Source organism: Callithrix jacchus, chromosome 5 (genome assembly GCF_049354715.1).
Source record: "Callithrix jacchus isolate 240 chromosome 5, calJac240_pri, whole genome shotgun sequence".
NCBI classification, from domain to species: domain Eukaryota; kingdom Metazoa; phylum Chordata; class Mammalia; order Primates; family Cebidae; genus Callithrix; species Callithrix jacchus.
The window spans coordinates 148,204,753-148,221,861 of record NC_133506.1 but is presented as its reverse complement, the minus strand read 5'-3'; the positions used below and the strand labels follow the sequence as shown (position 1 = coordinate 148,221,861).

Sequence of the window (17,109 nt, the reverse complement as noted above, 5' to 3'; positions counted from 1 at the left end):
CACAAGAAGTTATGTTTCCTGCTTCTCTCCTCCTCATGAGGCTTCACAGCCACAAAGTAAACATAAACACACATTTTTTTCTGGATCTAAATTTCAATCCAATGTCCTCTACTAAGATAAATGTTTTTACAGAACATATAACATGATCATAAAAGTTCAAACTCATAATACAGGACTGTATGTGATTAAATAAAATATGCAAATAGGTCAACCAACAGTACAAACTCCCAGGTGAGGTACATTTTCCCATGGTGAGGGATGTAAATTTCATATGCTCCAGTTCTATTATTATAAAATTAAGAATGATGGCCTTAGAGGTAAGTGATATTTTATCCTGAAAAACAAATCCATCAGTTAAGTACTAGGTTTAAAGGGAATATAAAGATCTAGGCTTATAACCTACCTGATGCTTAATAGTCTTCTAAGTGGCTTCCCCTGGTACCAAGGCCAGAAAATTCACCACTCTTCTGGCCAGGGTCTCTGGTGGCCAAGTCCTGCCTCCCTATGGCAGAATGAGGCAATTCTTCCACCAGATGACCTTTCAAGTATTTATAGAGAGCTGTATGCTCCCATCTCCCCAAAACCTATTCTACTCCTTGTCAATGAACTCAGATTGTCCCAACTGTGGGATGACCTTTGGAAAACTCCCACCAACCAAACGGCTTTCCTCCAAGTATGCACACCAGGGAACCTCAAGTCCCTCCTAAACAAGGTACCCAGATCTATGCACAATACTTTAGTTCTAACTGCATCATCTAGAGTCACAAGAAAACTAGGTTTTCATTCTCTTAGTTATACTTCTACCACACATTCTAAGAATGACCTCTTCATGGACATACAAATGACCCTCTAGTTCCGTATCATTAATTAAAACAACGTACCATATAAGTTATCCTAAACTCTACTGACTCAATCTGAGCCATTTGTAACTGGCTTTAGCACCCATGGGTGGGACCATAAAAATATACTTCTCAAACTTCATCTTGCTGGTCTTGATGCACTGCTCTATCCTGTTTTAAAACTTGTGGTGTGCATCCTTAATTTTTCATCCAAAATACTTGCAATCCATTCTTGTTTTTATACCAGTGTTGAAGAGGTAAGAGTTTCTTCTATATTATCATTCACTGATAAATCACTCATTGGTGTCATTCACTGACACCAGCATTACCAGAACACAGCAGGGGAAAAAACAGCAGCCCTGATGCCACAAGGCTGTGACCTGACAATGCTTCCACAATGCTCATCTCATCAGCACTCCTCAGGCACCCCTCTGCCCGCCAGTCCCTGCAGCCACAATCATGATGCTGAAATGTTAGTAATTATAATGTTGCTGCTAATGAAAAAGAAAGAAAATGGAAGTGAAGAAAGACAAGAAAATAAGGCTGAAGTACCATGACGTCCTACACAGTAACCTACAATTGTGTAAGGAACACTGCTTATTTGTCTTAGTACTCATAACTCACCAATTACCAATGCTTTAAAAAACCTAACATGGGCTCAGAATCAGGGTTTCTAGCATCAAGCCAGAGTACCACATGCTCTCTTTGCTCAAAAACAAAATGGTCTCCGCCCATCTTTCATAATCAAGCACATTTTCAGCTCTCCTGAGCTCACAATCTCTAATAATGGTTTGACCACCTCATCTAGAACTTTTTCAATTGAATGCACACTCATTTTTTTGGCGGGGGGAAGACAAAGTCTCACTCTGTTGCACAGGCTGGAGTGTAGTGGCACGATCTCAGCTCACTGCAACCTCCACCTTCTGGGCTCAAGCAATTCTCCTACCTCAGCCTCCCGAGTAGCTGGGATTACAGGCACATACCACCACGCCCAGCTAATTTTTAGTGGAGCTGGGGCTTCACTATGTTGGCCAGGCTAGTCTCAAACTCTTGATCAGGTGATCTGCCTGCCTCAGCCTCCCAAAGTGCTGGGATTACAGGCGTGAGCCACCATGCCTGGTCAAATGCACATACATTTCTAAATCATGAAATGAAATGACAGCATCTAGACACTCATGTAGAATTTCTTCATCCATTTTAGGCTGTGATTTCTGGTGTCCTGTGTTTGTTTTGTTCAATACAGCATGGAAGGTATTCTTGAATGAAGGGAAACTCTGGATCCACCAAGGTGCCCTCCAAGAATATCACCCTGAGCGGCCCAGCCAAATGACAGACTAAAGCAACACTTCTCAGCTTGACATTCAAGGTCCAGCAAGCCCTGGGCCTACATGTTTCCAGATTTAATCCTCTTTACTCTTCTACTTAAAGTACATTTGCCCCATAAAATCATCCTCCTGTCCAAGAGCTCCATGCTCTAAGTGTCAAAGTCCAGCTCAAAAACTACCTCCTTCATGAAACCTGTCCTAAATTATCTCCTATCCTCCCTTCCCCCACTGAAAAAGTGGAGGTGGAACAAGATATTGTCTCTCTGTGTCCTGAATCCACAGATCTTTCCTTTTGGAACTGTCATACCATGCTTTTTTCTTTCTTTTATTATTATACTTTAAGTTCTGGAGTACATGTGCAGATCTTGCAGGATTGTTGCATAGGTACACACATGCCATGGTGGTTTGCTGCCTCCATCCCCTCCGTCACCTACATCAGGCATTTCTTCCTATGTTATCCCTCTGTAACCTCCCCACCCCCAACCATCCCTCCCCTAGCTTCCCATCCCACAACAGACTCCAGTGTGTGATGCTCCCCTCCCTGTGTCCATGTGTTCTCACTGTTCAAAACCCACCTATGAGTGAGAACATGCAGTGTTTGGTTTTCTGTTCTTGTATCAGTTTGCTGAGAATGATGGTTTCCAGATTCATCCACGTCCCTACAAAGGACATAACTCATCTTTTTTATGGCTGCATAGTATTCCACGATATATATGTGCCACATTTTCTTTATTCAGTCTATCACTAATGAGCATCTGTGTTAGTTCCAGGTCTTTGCTATTGTAAACAGTGCCACAATGAACATACACATGTATGTTTCTTTATAACAGAACAATTTATAATCCTTTGGGTATATATTCAGTAATGGAATTGCTGGGTCAAATGGTATTTCTATTTCTAGATCCTTGATGAACATCTAAAATAGTTAAGTGTTTCTTTTTATTACAGTGATATCTGACTCATTATTATTGTTACATGTGTGTCTTACTCCCTTTATGAAACTATAAGCTCACTTGGCTGAAGGTTACACAGATACTTCTGCTTCCCATGTAATTTCTGGGACAGCACTTTGCACATAGTAGGCATTCCAGATGAGGTAATCTCATCCCAACTTGAGCTCAAAAAGGTGAAATATTCACTACAACGTGAGTCCTCTTTTTTCAATCTTTCAAGATGAAGATTGTTAAGTCACCCTTCTCCACTGAGCAACTGATCAGACGTTCTCCCAAGAGGACTAAATGAGAATATCCAAGTGAGAATAGATAGAGAACAATATTCTGATCATTGGTTTGATTTATATCTGTCAAAATACTTTACTTTGAAAATAAACTAAAGAAAGTTTGGGAGATTTTTAAGTTATTAAATGGAAGTATGGGTTTTGAAAGATTGAGAAGTATGGTTGTAGAGCTTTCCTTAGCTGCCAGGTCTGCTGTGTGATGCTTTATCGGTTGTAAATTTTTATATATACATTCAACGACCATGCCTCTGAATGTAAATGCAATTTCATCTGACTTCATAAAACGTATTTACCAAAGGAGCTCCAACTACTGCTCCTGCCACGCAATAACTGATCCTGTAGAACTTTAGGATACAGAAAAAAAATGACAATATAAGCCCAAAATTCAAGGGTAAATGTAATAATGCAAGAAAATACAAAATCCTAGCTTCAAAATTTTAGTTGACAGCTCTACTGAGTATATATTCAGTGCCTATAGTGTTTTGCCACATTTAACAGGATAATTGTATATGTAGTTACACATTTATGTACAAGTCAGTATGTTCACATGAAAGTCTCCTGGTAATAATACCTCTATGTTTTCTGCAGTTGTAATTACTTAAGAATATTCAGGTTCTTGGTCTTATTTCATAATGTTGGGCATGTTTACTCTCAACAGGCACAATTCTAGATAGTCTAACACTTGATGCTCAGCAGAATAAATAAAACTTACAAGTACAGTGTCCTTACAATATGATTAAAAATTGAATTATTGGTTGGGAGATGTTAAATATACATATTCAGGGACTCTGCAGCTATCTATGGTGTTACATAACATAAAATGCAATAGCTCTCTGGAGCCTGCTTTGCTCTCTTTATCTTATGTACATAACATTGACACTACATCACATTTTATTCTAATATATAAACAGGACTGTGTTCAGAATATCTTTTTTATTGAGGTAGCAGAGGCTATTTTATTTTTTATTTTACCATGAATAGAAAGAGTAAAGAAGAATATACACATAAATGAAATGCTGCTATATCTCCTCTACAGAGGACCAGGAAAGGAGCTAATGGTTTTTCATAGTTTAGACCAAGGTGATATTTAAACAAAATATTATGTTCATTGATATTTAAAATCTCCCCCAATAAAAATGCTGCATGTTTCTCCAAAAGAAGTTTCACTCACATTTGCCAACAAAAAGCATTTCAGGCATACCCTTAAAAAAAAAATAAGTCCTTTCCAGGAGATAATTTCACCCAGAAAATGTAGGGCATTCATTCCTTGCCTATTGTGCTTAAAGTTTATTTTGTTTTGTTTTTGTCTTGGATGATTTTTTTCCAAAGTGGAACCATTTACATTGCCAATTATAAAAGAAATTAATCTTCATTATATATTTTTTAAAAAGTAAAAATATTCTAAAATTCTCTAACCTCACCCCAATAAATACAATTTAATGTGTAGTATTTTTAATTTTTTATTTTTGCACACATGGAATGAATTCTATAACCCCAATTTTTCACTTTGCATGCCATGCACTGCTTCCCAGATAAATACATGTAGTAAATATTTTATCATGTTTAATTATCAATTGTACTATAACCTATTCACCAATTCTCCTTATTGTCAGAGTTTAGGTTGTCTTCAGTTTTTGCATTGTTAAATAACTTTTCACAGAAAGTCAGTGAACGAACAACTTTATGGCCCCCTTTACTTTCTTCAGATAAATTCCTAAAGGCAGAGTCTCTGTGTTAAAGGGTATGCACATTTGCATCTTCATACAGAACTCTAAGCTCCCACATGGGTTTTTGTTTCATTTGCAGATGCTTCTCCAGTGCCTAGCAGGGCATGGCACTGATTGAGTGCTCTGTAATTATTTGTTGAATAAATACCTACTACCTTCAAAAGAAAAACATGCCACTCTTCACTCCTCCATTTCCCCACTGCTTTTTCCATCCCTTTGCTTGAAAAATTCTTCCATGGGATACGATCCAAGATGGCCAAATAGGAACAGCTCTGGAGTGCAGCTCCCGGTGAGAACACAAAGGGTGAGAGATCACCACATTTCCAAACAGATTTTTACTTCCCAGTTTTTACTGACCAGGAGATTCCCAGGCAGAAAAGCACCACAAGTGTCCAGCATGGTTGTTTCAGCCAGTGCAATGGGTCTCCACACAAAAACTTACAGAAATCTGGGTGACCACTTCAACTGGTACCTGGAACACCTGAGAGGCAGAGTCACCCATTCAACTGAAAAAATGGGGGCTGAAACAGGGAGCCAGATGATCTGCCTTGGCGGGTCCCACCCCCACAAAGACTAGCAATCTGAAACGCTCTGGATTGAGAGTTTCACAGAAAGCATAGCTCAATACCCGGATGGTCCAGCTCTGTGGGGGAAGGCTGTCCACCATTACTAAGACAGTCCACCATTACCGAGGCAGACTGCCATTACCAGAGCAGTTCTAACTATACCTCTATAAACAAACCCACAAGGGAGTTCACACAGCAGCTGGTCAAAGCACATGGCAGCTCAGCAACACCTCCGCTGGCAGACTGTGACTAGGCTACCTCCTTGCTGGGCAGTACAGCTCTGAAAAAAGGCAGCAGCACATCAGGAACTTATAAATAAAGCCCCACCATCCCAGGACAGAGCACCTGGGAAAAAAAGGCGGTTATGAGTTCCACTGCAGCAGACTTAAACGTACCTGTCCAGCAGCTCTGAACGGAACAACAGAGCTCACAGCTCGGCACTTGAGCTCCTATAAGGGACAGACTGTCTTCTCAAGCAGCTCCCCAACCCCCATATATCCAAAGAGATACCTCATAAAGGAGAGCTCAGGCTGACATCTGGCAGGTATCCTTCTGGGACAAAGATACCAGAAGAAGAAACTGGCAGCAACCCTTACTGTTCTGCAGCCACTGCAGGTGATCCCCAGGAAAGCAGGGTCTAAAGTGGACCTCCAACAGTCCTACAGCTGAGTGGCCTGACTGTTAGGAGGAAAACTAAAATACAGAAAGAAATAACTTCATCATCAACAAAAAGGACATCCACTCAGAGACCCCATTTGAAAGTCACCAACTACAAAGACCACCGGTAGATAAATCCACAAAGATGGGAAGAAACCAGTGCAAAAAAGGATGAAAACACCCAAAACCAGAACACCTCTCCTCCTCCAAGGAATCACAACTCATCACCAGCAAGGGAACAAAGCTGGATGTAAAATGAGTGTGATGAACTGACGGAAACAGGCTTCAGAAAGTGGGTAATAACAAACTTCTCTGAGCTAAAAGAACATGTTTTAACCCAATGCAAAGAAATTAAGAACCTTGAAAAAAGGTTTGACGAAATGCTAGCGAGAATAAACAGCTTAGAGAGGAATATAAATGAATTGATGGGGCTGAAAAACACAACACAAGAACTTCACAAAGCATATACAAGTTTCAATAGCTAAATTGACCAAGCAGAAGAAAGGATATCAGAGATTGAAGATAAACTCAATGAAATAAAATGAGAAGTCAAAATTAGTAAAAAAAAAAAAGAGTGAGAAGAAATGTACAAAGCCTCCAAGAAATATGGGATTATGTGAAAAGACTAATCTACGTTTGATAGGTGTACCTGAATGTGATAAGAGAGAATGAATCCAAGCTGGAAAACACTCTTCAGGATATCCTCCAGGAGAATTTCACCAACCTAGCAAGGTAGGCTACCATTAAAGTCCAGGAAATAGAGAGAACACCACAAAGATATCCCTCAAGAAGAGCAACCCCGAGGCACATAATTATCAGATTCACCAGGGTTGAAATGAAGGAAAAAATGTTAAAGGAAGCCAGAGAAAAAGGTCAGGTTACCCAAAAGGGAAGCCTATCAGACTCACAGTGGATCTCTCAGCAGAAACCCTACAAGCCAGAAGAAACTGGGGGCCAATATTCAACATCCTTAAAGAAAAGAACTTTCAACCTAGAATTTCATATCCAGCCAAACTAAGCTTAATAAGAAAAGGAGAAATAAAAATCCTTTATGGACAAGCGATTTCTCAGAGATTTCATAGGAACATGGATGAATCTGGAAACCATCATTCTCAACAAACTGACACAAGAATAGAAAACCAAATACTGTATATTATCACTCATAGGCAGGTGTTGAACAATTTGAAAACATGGACATAGGGAGGGGAGCATCACACACTGCAGTCAGTAGTGGGGGACTAAGGGAGAGACAACAGGGGTGGGGAGGGTTGGAAGGGATAATGAGAGGAGAAATACCAGATATAGGTGATGGGGGGATGAAGGCAGCAAACCACCTTGCCATGTATGTACCTATGCAACAATCCTGCATGATCTGCACATGTACCCTAGAACCTAAATTACAATAAAAAAAATAATGAGTACCTCCAAAAAAAAAAAACAGAATTCCAATGTGTGTTTTCAAGGCACACGCCTTCCCCTTCTGCAGTGGCTACTTGGTCTAGTAACCTGGTTGCTTCACAGCCTCTGCTACATGCCTGGCTCCTGAAGGCAACTGAGGTTGGACCCACTCTTTTAGCCTATCTCTAAGTAGTCACCTGCCTATTAATATACCACTGTAATAATTCACTAATGTATTCCCTTCCTCATTTCTAATAACAAATGCCTTATATGAATATTCCCAACAAACCCTCTCCCCTTTCTTCCTTCCTACCCCAAATCCTATGGCCTTATTCATGGCTGGACTAAGTAGCTGCCAGAGTATCTCATAATCCACCTGAGCAGGTTGGGAGAAAAGCTAATTCCAGGTCAGGCAGCTGATTCCCGGGAGGTATGGTGGGTCAGGCTGGTGCACACTGAAAGGACAGAACCAACAGTTACTTGAGCTCCTCTGCTAGGCCACTCTCCACTGAGCTTCTCCAAGTGGGTTTACTTCAGAGCAGGAGGCACACTTTAGTTGCATGCTCTTGACTCTCCTCCATATGCCATATACCTGCGGAATGGATGGAGGTGGCACATGACCCTCCCTTCTCTACAGGACTGCAGGGATTGTTTGCTATCTGAAAGGAAGAAATAAATCATTCTAACTTCATCAGGAGGGAAGGGAGGTTCACCTCCAGCTCAAAAGCCTACACGAGTTCACTTCACACAGGGCTCCTTCAAATTCCTTTTTATCCTGAAGGCGAATTTCTTTTATCTTTCATTAGAAGCTCATATCTGTTCTTCTGTCAAATAAACTATATCCCTAGAAGGATAAAACTAAATATGTAACACCATGATAAAAATAAAAGTTTCAAAAACCAGAAAGCAATTAAATAAACTGCACAGGTGAGTGCAAAACCCTCCAACTAATGGAAAGGTACGCACTTTCATGTACCAGGGCCCATCATAAGACTCTATATTTTCATTAGACTTTATAATGAACAAAGCGTTTTGGATCGTCACACTTGGAATATCTTTTAAAAAGAGATAAGGAAATGAAAATAAATTAAAAAGGAAAAACCGTATTATTCACTTAGGAACCAACTCGGCCCAGAAACATGAAGAGAAAATAAATGATACATGCTGGGGAGAATGACTAGTTTTTCCGTTCAGCTGAGAGAAATGAATAATACTGCTTTGGATAACTTGTAGTAATCCTCCATCATTTCACCAAAGATCGAAGGAAAATAGTAAAAGATATTTATATCCCCAACAAAATTTAAGAGTGCTTTTTAAAAGAGCAGCATGTTGATGTGTGTTTGAATAGCGCCCAATCTATAATGCAAGGGTGGAAAACTGTCTTGCCAGCATTTTCAGGATGGGGTTTAGGCTTCATACATCTTCATTATCAGAATTAGACAATTTCTCAAAGCAACAAAAATCAAACATTCTCAGAATCACAAACCTGAATAAGCATGAATTTTAATGGGCATGTTTTAAATATTTAAAAATCAGTTTAGAAATTCACTGTTAAATAACATGAGACACCCAAATACATCCATTTTAATCAAAGACTCACAATGATATTCCATAGGTCGCATGCTTCTTGTCTTTTAAATAAAACAGTTAAAAGGTTAATTAGTCAATTCTGTTTAGTGATTCACAGTCACATTCTCTTACATGTATGACATGTATGTGTAAGTGTGAGGCATGAGGAGGGAGCATGATGCAAACGTGTCCTCCCTGACAGCTTCCAGGGAGGCTCCTGACCCCAGGGATGGTTCCTCTCCCAAGGGAAGCTCTCCAGGACTGCAGCAGCAGCCCAGACTGTCCTCCACCATCTGACTGCTGAGACTAGCATAGCTATATGCTGACTAACCCTTTCCTGACCAGAGAAATCTGTTTCAGGTCTACTGTTATGGGTTCTTTCTAACTAAAGTGTGAGGGCAGCTCTATTGGGGAAAAGAAATCAGGAATTCTGATCAACACATTAAAAAAACATACGTACAGATCCATTGCTATGTACCTGGTTGATTGAGCCACAGAAAGGAGCACTCAGCTCTCAATGGGAGCATTCTCTGATGTTGAAAGGGATCATGATAGAGCAAGTAACTCTGAAGAAAACCTCCCCACATCAGTGGGACAGAGCTTCCCAAGCAGACGGACAGGCTGACAGTGTGGTCTGCAGGTGGTGGCCTTCTCAACCCCAAGAGGAAGGAAGGAATGCAGTCCTCACCTAGAAAAGGCCAAACCCCTATAGGCCAAGGACGTGTTAGGAAAGTGTTGAGGAAAAGGGAACCCTTGAGATGGCAGGTCCTCTGATTAATGTGAAAAGAATAAAGTAATGCTGGACAAATGATGCCGAGACTCCATTCCCCACCAAAAGCCAGATTTTGGTTCTAAGGAGGCTGGAGGAAAAGAGAGATGAAGAAAGATAGGAAAACCTGAGAGGTATTAAAGTAGAAAAAGATAATTTAGGGAAGAGGAAGCATTCCATGTGTGACTGTGAGTGTGCCTGTGTGTTTGCAAGCATTTTATAGCTTTGTATCCCCCCACTCTCTCAACATCTACTAGAGCAAAACCATACAACATGTAATACGTGGCCCTAGAGTGCAGTTAGCTTTTTAATGCCTGATTCTTAAATATGAATGAATAGCAAAAAATAACCAAATATGTAAAAAGGCTTGAAATGAAAAAAGGCATTAAAAAATACAGAAAATAGCGGCCGGGCGCGGTGGCTTACGCCTGTAATCCCAGCACTTTAGGAGGCCGAGGCGGGTGGATCACGAGGTCAAGAGATCCAGACCATCCTGGTCAACATGGTGAAACCCCGTCTCTACTAAAAATACAAAAAATTAGCTGGGCATGGTGGCGCGTGCCTGTAATCCCAGCTACTCAGGAGGCTGAGGCAGGAGAATTGCTTGAACCCAGGAGGCGGAGGTTGCGGTGAGCCGAGATCGCGCCATTGCACTCCAGCCTGGGCAACAAGAGCGAAACTCCGTCTCAAAAAAAAAAACAAAAAACAAAAATACAGAAAATATTAAAAAGTTTTAAAAAAGATTTTTATTCACATACAATATATTCACTCTTTTTGGTTTATAGTTCTATAAGTTTTGACAAATCCACAGAGAAACCATTAACACAGTTAAGGTACAGAACAGTTGATAACCCCAAAAACTTCTCTCACATTACTGCTTTGTAATCATCTATTCTCCCAGAGCTACTAGCAAATACGACCTATTCTCCATCCCTATAGTTTTGTCCTTTCCAGAATGTCACATAAATATAACCAAATAACATGTAGCCTTTTAAGTGCAGCTTCTTTCATTTTTAATATAGATAAACCTAGATATTATTATATAATTGATATATTATTAATAAAAGTAGTTGGATATATTTATTATAGTTAATAGTAATGGTATACAATAGATATTACATTCAAGGTTCATCCATATTATAAAAAGGATCAACAGTTTGTTCCTCTTTATTGCTGAGTAATATTCCATTAAATGGCTGTACCATAGATTGTATATTCCCCAGTTGAAAGTCAGAAAAAGACATTTTAAAATTCTAATTAATTTTTTCAGAGAGATAAGAGTGTCCATAAAACAACTATAGCATGTTATAGGAAGGGACAGTCAAAGAATAAATAGGGACTTACAGAAATATTAAAAATGAAAATTAAAATGTCAAAATCAAAGAAGGCATTAAAGTCAAGGAAATCTCTCAGAAATTAGAAACCCCTCCAAAAAAAGAAACTAACAGAGAAAAGATAAAATAATTAGAGGATCAATCTAGGAGCTCTAAATTCTAATAAGATATGCAGAAAAAAGAAGAATGGAGAAAAGAAAAGCAGAAAATTACCAAGGAAACAAAACAAGGAAAGTTTCAACACTGAAAAATACAAGTCGGGCCGGGCGCGGTGGCTCAAGCCTGTAATCCCAGCACTTTGGGAGGCCGAGACGGGTGGATCACGAGGTCGAGAGATCGAGACCATCCTGGTCAACATGGTGAAAGCCCCGTCTCTACTAAAAATACAAAAAATTAGCTGGGCATGGTGGCGCGTGCCTGTAATCCCAGCTACTCAGGAGGCTGAGGAAGGAGAACTGCCTGAACCCAGGAGGCGGAGGTTGCGGTGAGCCGAGATCGCGCCATTGTACTCCAGCCTGGGTAACAAGAGCGAAACTCCGTTTCAAAAAGAAAAAAAAAAAAAAAAAACACCACAAGTCTTCCAATTAAAAGGCCCACCACAAGTCTAGAAAACAAAAATTGCAATATGCAAAGCACAGCATCGAGTAATTTCAGTGTCCTAGGAATAAATGAAAAGCCCTAAATCCTCAAAAGACTTAAAATAAATCACATACAAAAGAAATCACACTGGCTGAACAGTAAAAGCGAGTATTTGGTAACACCACAAGAAAAAATAATTTCCACCTAGAACTCTATATCTTACTAAACTATCAAATCAAGGGTGAATACAGAATAAATACATTTTCCAACATGCAAATATTCAAATACATGCATATTCCCCAAACCTCTAAAGAATATCCTTCTGTAAAATGACTATGTAAATGATGAAGACAGGGGAGCCAGGACAGATGAACCAGAAGGAAATATGTGGTGGCCAGGGCCAGAGATGAACCAGTTCAGATTGGAACGGAATGACAGAAGGCAATGGAAGCAAATCCAGTGAGAAAAATGCAACTGATGGTCTTGCTGTGATTGGATGTTTGTATTTAGTAAGTGTTCCACAGGGTTTTGGAACTCTTCTCTAAGTGATAGGGAGGATGTTTCTTCCTTGTTTGTCTCTCTAGGATAAAGAAACCTTCCAGAGGCAATCCCTGCAGGCTTTCCCTGCCAGGGCAGGAGATGGGGTCCTAGTGACTGGCTTGGCACAATCAGGAGTTATTGAATCAAGTGGCAAAGGAGTGAACATCAGAACAAAATCAGAATTCAGCTAGCAGTGAGGAAGAGGATATGGCTATTGGACAGCAATTAGCAATACCAGCATAATATGGCATTTACTAACTTCAGTGGGGAGGAGAGTTTCATGAGAAAAGAAACCAATCATCATAGTACGCTAATAAGACTATCAATAAATTACAAATAATAATCATATATGGTTGAACAACATGGGAGTTAGGGTCGCCAACCCCTGTGCTATTGAAAATCCACAAATAACTTGATTCCCTCCCAAACTTAACCATTAATAGCCTGCTGCTGACCAGAAGCCTTATGGATAACATAAACAGTTGATTACCATATATTTCATATGTGTATTATATACTGTATTATTACAATAAAGTAAAGCTACAGGAAAAGAAAATGTTATTAAGAAAATCCCAAGGAAGAAAAAACATGTTTACTGTTCATCAAATGGAAATGGACCATCACAAAGGTCTTCATTCTCATCACCTTCATGTTGAGTAGGCTGAGGAGGAGGAGGAAGAGGAGGGGTTGGTCTTGTCTTAGGAGTGGCAGAGGCAGAAGAAAATGCAAATGTGAGGTTAAATAGTTACTCTAATTTATGAAGTTAAATAGTTACTGCTAATTTACCCAAATGTTGGAAGTCTTAAGAAAGGGATGTATTTAGTAAGAATATGCAGTAAGAGCTGAATTCTCCACCACTGTAATGATAAATATCCAAAGTTGATGAAAACAAAAGACAGAAACAGAACACCTTCTAAGAATGCTGGACCTGGGTATCAGGAGAATCAGTGAAGTTATTTGAAATCTGTTCCCTCTGGGGAGTAAGAGTTGAAATGGGAGGGGCGGGCAAACAGAGGACTGTAATTTCTTGTAATAAGCCTTTTATCGCTATAATAGAAATTTAAAAATTTAGACCACAGTTTTCTTATGACATAAAGAACAGTACAGCAAAGTGTGAAGGCTTAGATAATTTTAATGAGGGATCAAGGCTACAAACTCATTAAAAAATATCTACTTTGTGATTTTCCAGTGTAAATTGAAATTTTAAATTTAAGGAATCTAAGAGGATCACTGTACTGGATGTCTAGGAACACAACAGATTGGATGATCCTGCTGATATAACAGGACATCTGAACTTGAAACTGAATCAGTGGGAGGAAAGACACGTATTTGTGTGTTCAGAGAGCAGCAGACCCCAGATTCACCGCGGGTTGAGCAGGCAGATGAGACTGCATCCCCTCCTGTCCCTGAGTTCAACAGATGAAGGATTTCAAAGAAAAGCTGAGCTAGTTTAATGAAAAGGAAGTCAGAATATCACAAGAGAGGCACAGAGTTTGATACACACAGGACAGATTTAAAGATTTTCCAGTTGCCTGTGGAATGGTAAGTCAGGTTGTTTCTGAATTACCCAGAAAATTCTATCAGGTAGCATGCTCCCTAGAAGACATAGCCCTCCTAATAAAGACATACAGGAAAAAAAAATCCAACAACAACAACAAAAAAAACACCCTGCCTATTATCAGGCTTCTCAGATAGCTTCACAATGACCACCATCCATACAAAGCAGAGGCAACGGAGGTGTTAGAATGTGGCGCCCTCTGCTTTGAATCATGGTTCTGTCATCCTGTGGCTCTGTGGTAACTCACTCATTTCATCCTGTGTCCTTATCTGCATTCTAATGGACCCAAATATAGGGGTTTGTAGCTTTGTTGGGAGGACTAGAAAAAAATGTATATAACATACTTATTCCGGGGGGGGGGGCTACTAAATAAAGTACATATCATGTCACTGCATTTAAAAAGTACATGTACAGATTCAGTGCTATGTACCTGGTTGATTGGGCCACAGAAAGGAATAATGCCTAGTTTTGTTTTTTGTTTTTTGAGATGGAGTTTCACTCTCATTGCCCAGGCTGGAGTCCAATAGCACAATCTCGGCTCTGGCTCCCGGGTTCAAGCAATTCTTCTGCCTTGGCCTCTCAAGTAGCTGGGATTATAGGCATGCACCACCACACTTGGCTAATTTTTGTATTTTTAGTAGAGATGGGGCCTCTCCATGTTGGTCAGGCTAGTCTCAAACTCCCGATCTCAGGTGATCCACCTGCCTTGGCCTCCCAAAGTGCTGGGATTACAGGCATGAGCCACTGTGTCCAGCCTGCTGTTTGCTTTTATGTGTTTCTAACAGCCTCTGGTGCAGAGTGCAATGTGCTTGCAACTAAACTTCTGTAGCACCTGGGAAGATCCTCCACTGGTACCTTACCCTTCACCTGCCCACTCTCAACCTCAGCTTACAGCTGCCCCACTCCACCTACCCTCTGGTTTTGCCCTACTCCCCTCTCCAGAAACTTGCACAGTCCCTCCATACAAGAGAAATATTTAGTCTCTGTTGTAGAAACCAAGTCCCTACATAGTAAGTAACTGGGAAAAGTGTCCCTGAGTCAGAACTGCATCTTTAAAAGAGCTAGCTACAATTAGATAAGAAAAGAATTGTTTCAATGGGCCATCTGCCAGAACGTGGAAATAATTTCATCTTCAAAACTCAAATGGCAATACTATGCCTTTACAACGTTACATCCATGGAGCATATTCCTAGAGAACAGATTCTGTGTTCAGCAGTCTCACAAGACACAGAAGTGCAGACTATGTCCTAGGTTAACAACACCAGGTTAATTTCGGTTAGGAAGAAGCAGGTTTGCAAGATACTGATATCCTTACTAGAGAAGAATAACAGACCAAAACGTGCCCGGTTCTCATGTGCTACAGTCAGTATGGAGTTCCCTACTTCCTTGTGTCCAAAACTACAGCTGCACTTTCCCTGCAGATGCCTCGGTTACAGCACTTACCCCTTTCCATCCTTACTGCCCATGGTTACTTCTGTATACACTTCCTCCTGACTCCTCTTCACCCTACTTTGTTACCAGGACTTGCTGCTCTAGAGGGCAGGGTCCTTGTCATTTAGCATCTGCAGATCCCTTTCTGCACCAGAACTTTCACATAACAGACACTCAACAGAACTTTGCCAAGTTCATAGATAAAATTCATCACTTCTGATTTGGAGATGGGCAAACACTGTGATCAAAGCCCTGTTTGTGAGTCCTTGCCCCTCTCCAGCTGCTGGCCAAGCCCCTCTCTGGCCCACCGAGGCCTGCATGGGGCCCTCGGCCACAATGCTGGTGGCTGAGCACTCATCACTGCCCATGGTAGCTCTGCTGCCACAACAAGGTCCATTCACTCACTCTATACACATTAAGCATTGACTTGGTGGCAGCTGGGGTGGTAGGAACAAAGACACTAACACAAGAATCCTACTGCAGAAAGGGGTCTGTGAGCCCACGCTGATCCCCATGGCCTCATTGGTTGCACCCTAGCAGGCATGAGGTGTTGGGGAAGTCCCTCTAGAGAGTCGCTCTGAAGTCCTCTGCTCTACTGAACGTGCTCATCAAGAACTGCACACCTGCACTCCTCTGAATTTCTATGCATTTTATTTATTCTCTTCCCATGACCCTGGTCACTTTCTACCTTGTACAACTATTTTCTGCAGGCTTGTCTTTTCTTCTGTACTAGGCTTCCAGCTCCTTGGGACCAGAATCCCAGCCCAGTGTGCCTCCATATCTTTCATAACATCCAGCAAAGGGCCTCACCTGGGGCAGGTTCTCAGTTCGTATTTGCTGAAAGAAACATGCTTGTTTAGTAGGCATAAGAAATTAAAACCCATCACATTCTAGCAAACTATTATTGATTTAAATTTTTCTGCCAAGCTAAAATAACATGCTGAAATATTAGAGTGGGCAACTTCTGATGATGCAGACAGTCTGTTTGGAAACTACAAAGTGTTGCTTTTCATTACATGTAAGATCCATATTTCCTTCTCATTTTTGCCTGCTTTGTTGTCAAGGTAATAAATCCCATACTTCAAGGATCTAGGTTATAAACATTCATTTAAAGACCGGAATTGTAAAAATGTTCGTCTATTATATAAATAAGCATTTCATTAATACAGCTACTCACTGAAAACATAATACTATATAGAGAATGCTGTAGGAGAAGATTTTTAAATTTAAATCAATTTAATGAGTCATGGCCAGTATTTTTTTTAAATGAGAATACATATAATCTATTAGTTTATTACATTTTCATGGATGAGAATTGTTTTCTGAAATCTTTTTCAGTTAAATGCTGCCATTGTGTGTGTGCATGTTTGTGTGCACACATACATGTGCATGCCCATATATCCTTTCTGAGTTGCAGACAGAAATGTTACAGTCATATTGTAGGGTTATTTGTCATTGTTTTTGGCTGGCAGGAACCAAACCAACTTCCTACTTTTGCGTAATTATGTGTGGTTAGTCCTGGCGGAGGAAGGAAACCTACACTCCATTAAAGTAGCAAAACGAGGGAGCTCCTCACCCTT

The 17,109-nt window shown here is 40.4% G+C and overlaps 1 protein-coding gene across 7 annotated transcripts in view; it reads right to left on the bottom strand.

The window, feature by feature from the left end:
- MTUS2 (microtubule associated scaffold protein 2) overlaps positions 1-17,109 on the bottom strand; it is a 744,933-nt gene that overhangs the window by 492,130 nt on the left and 235,694 nt on the right. The gene's annotated exons all lie outside the window — the stretch shown is intronic.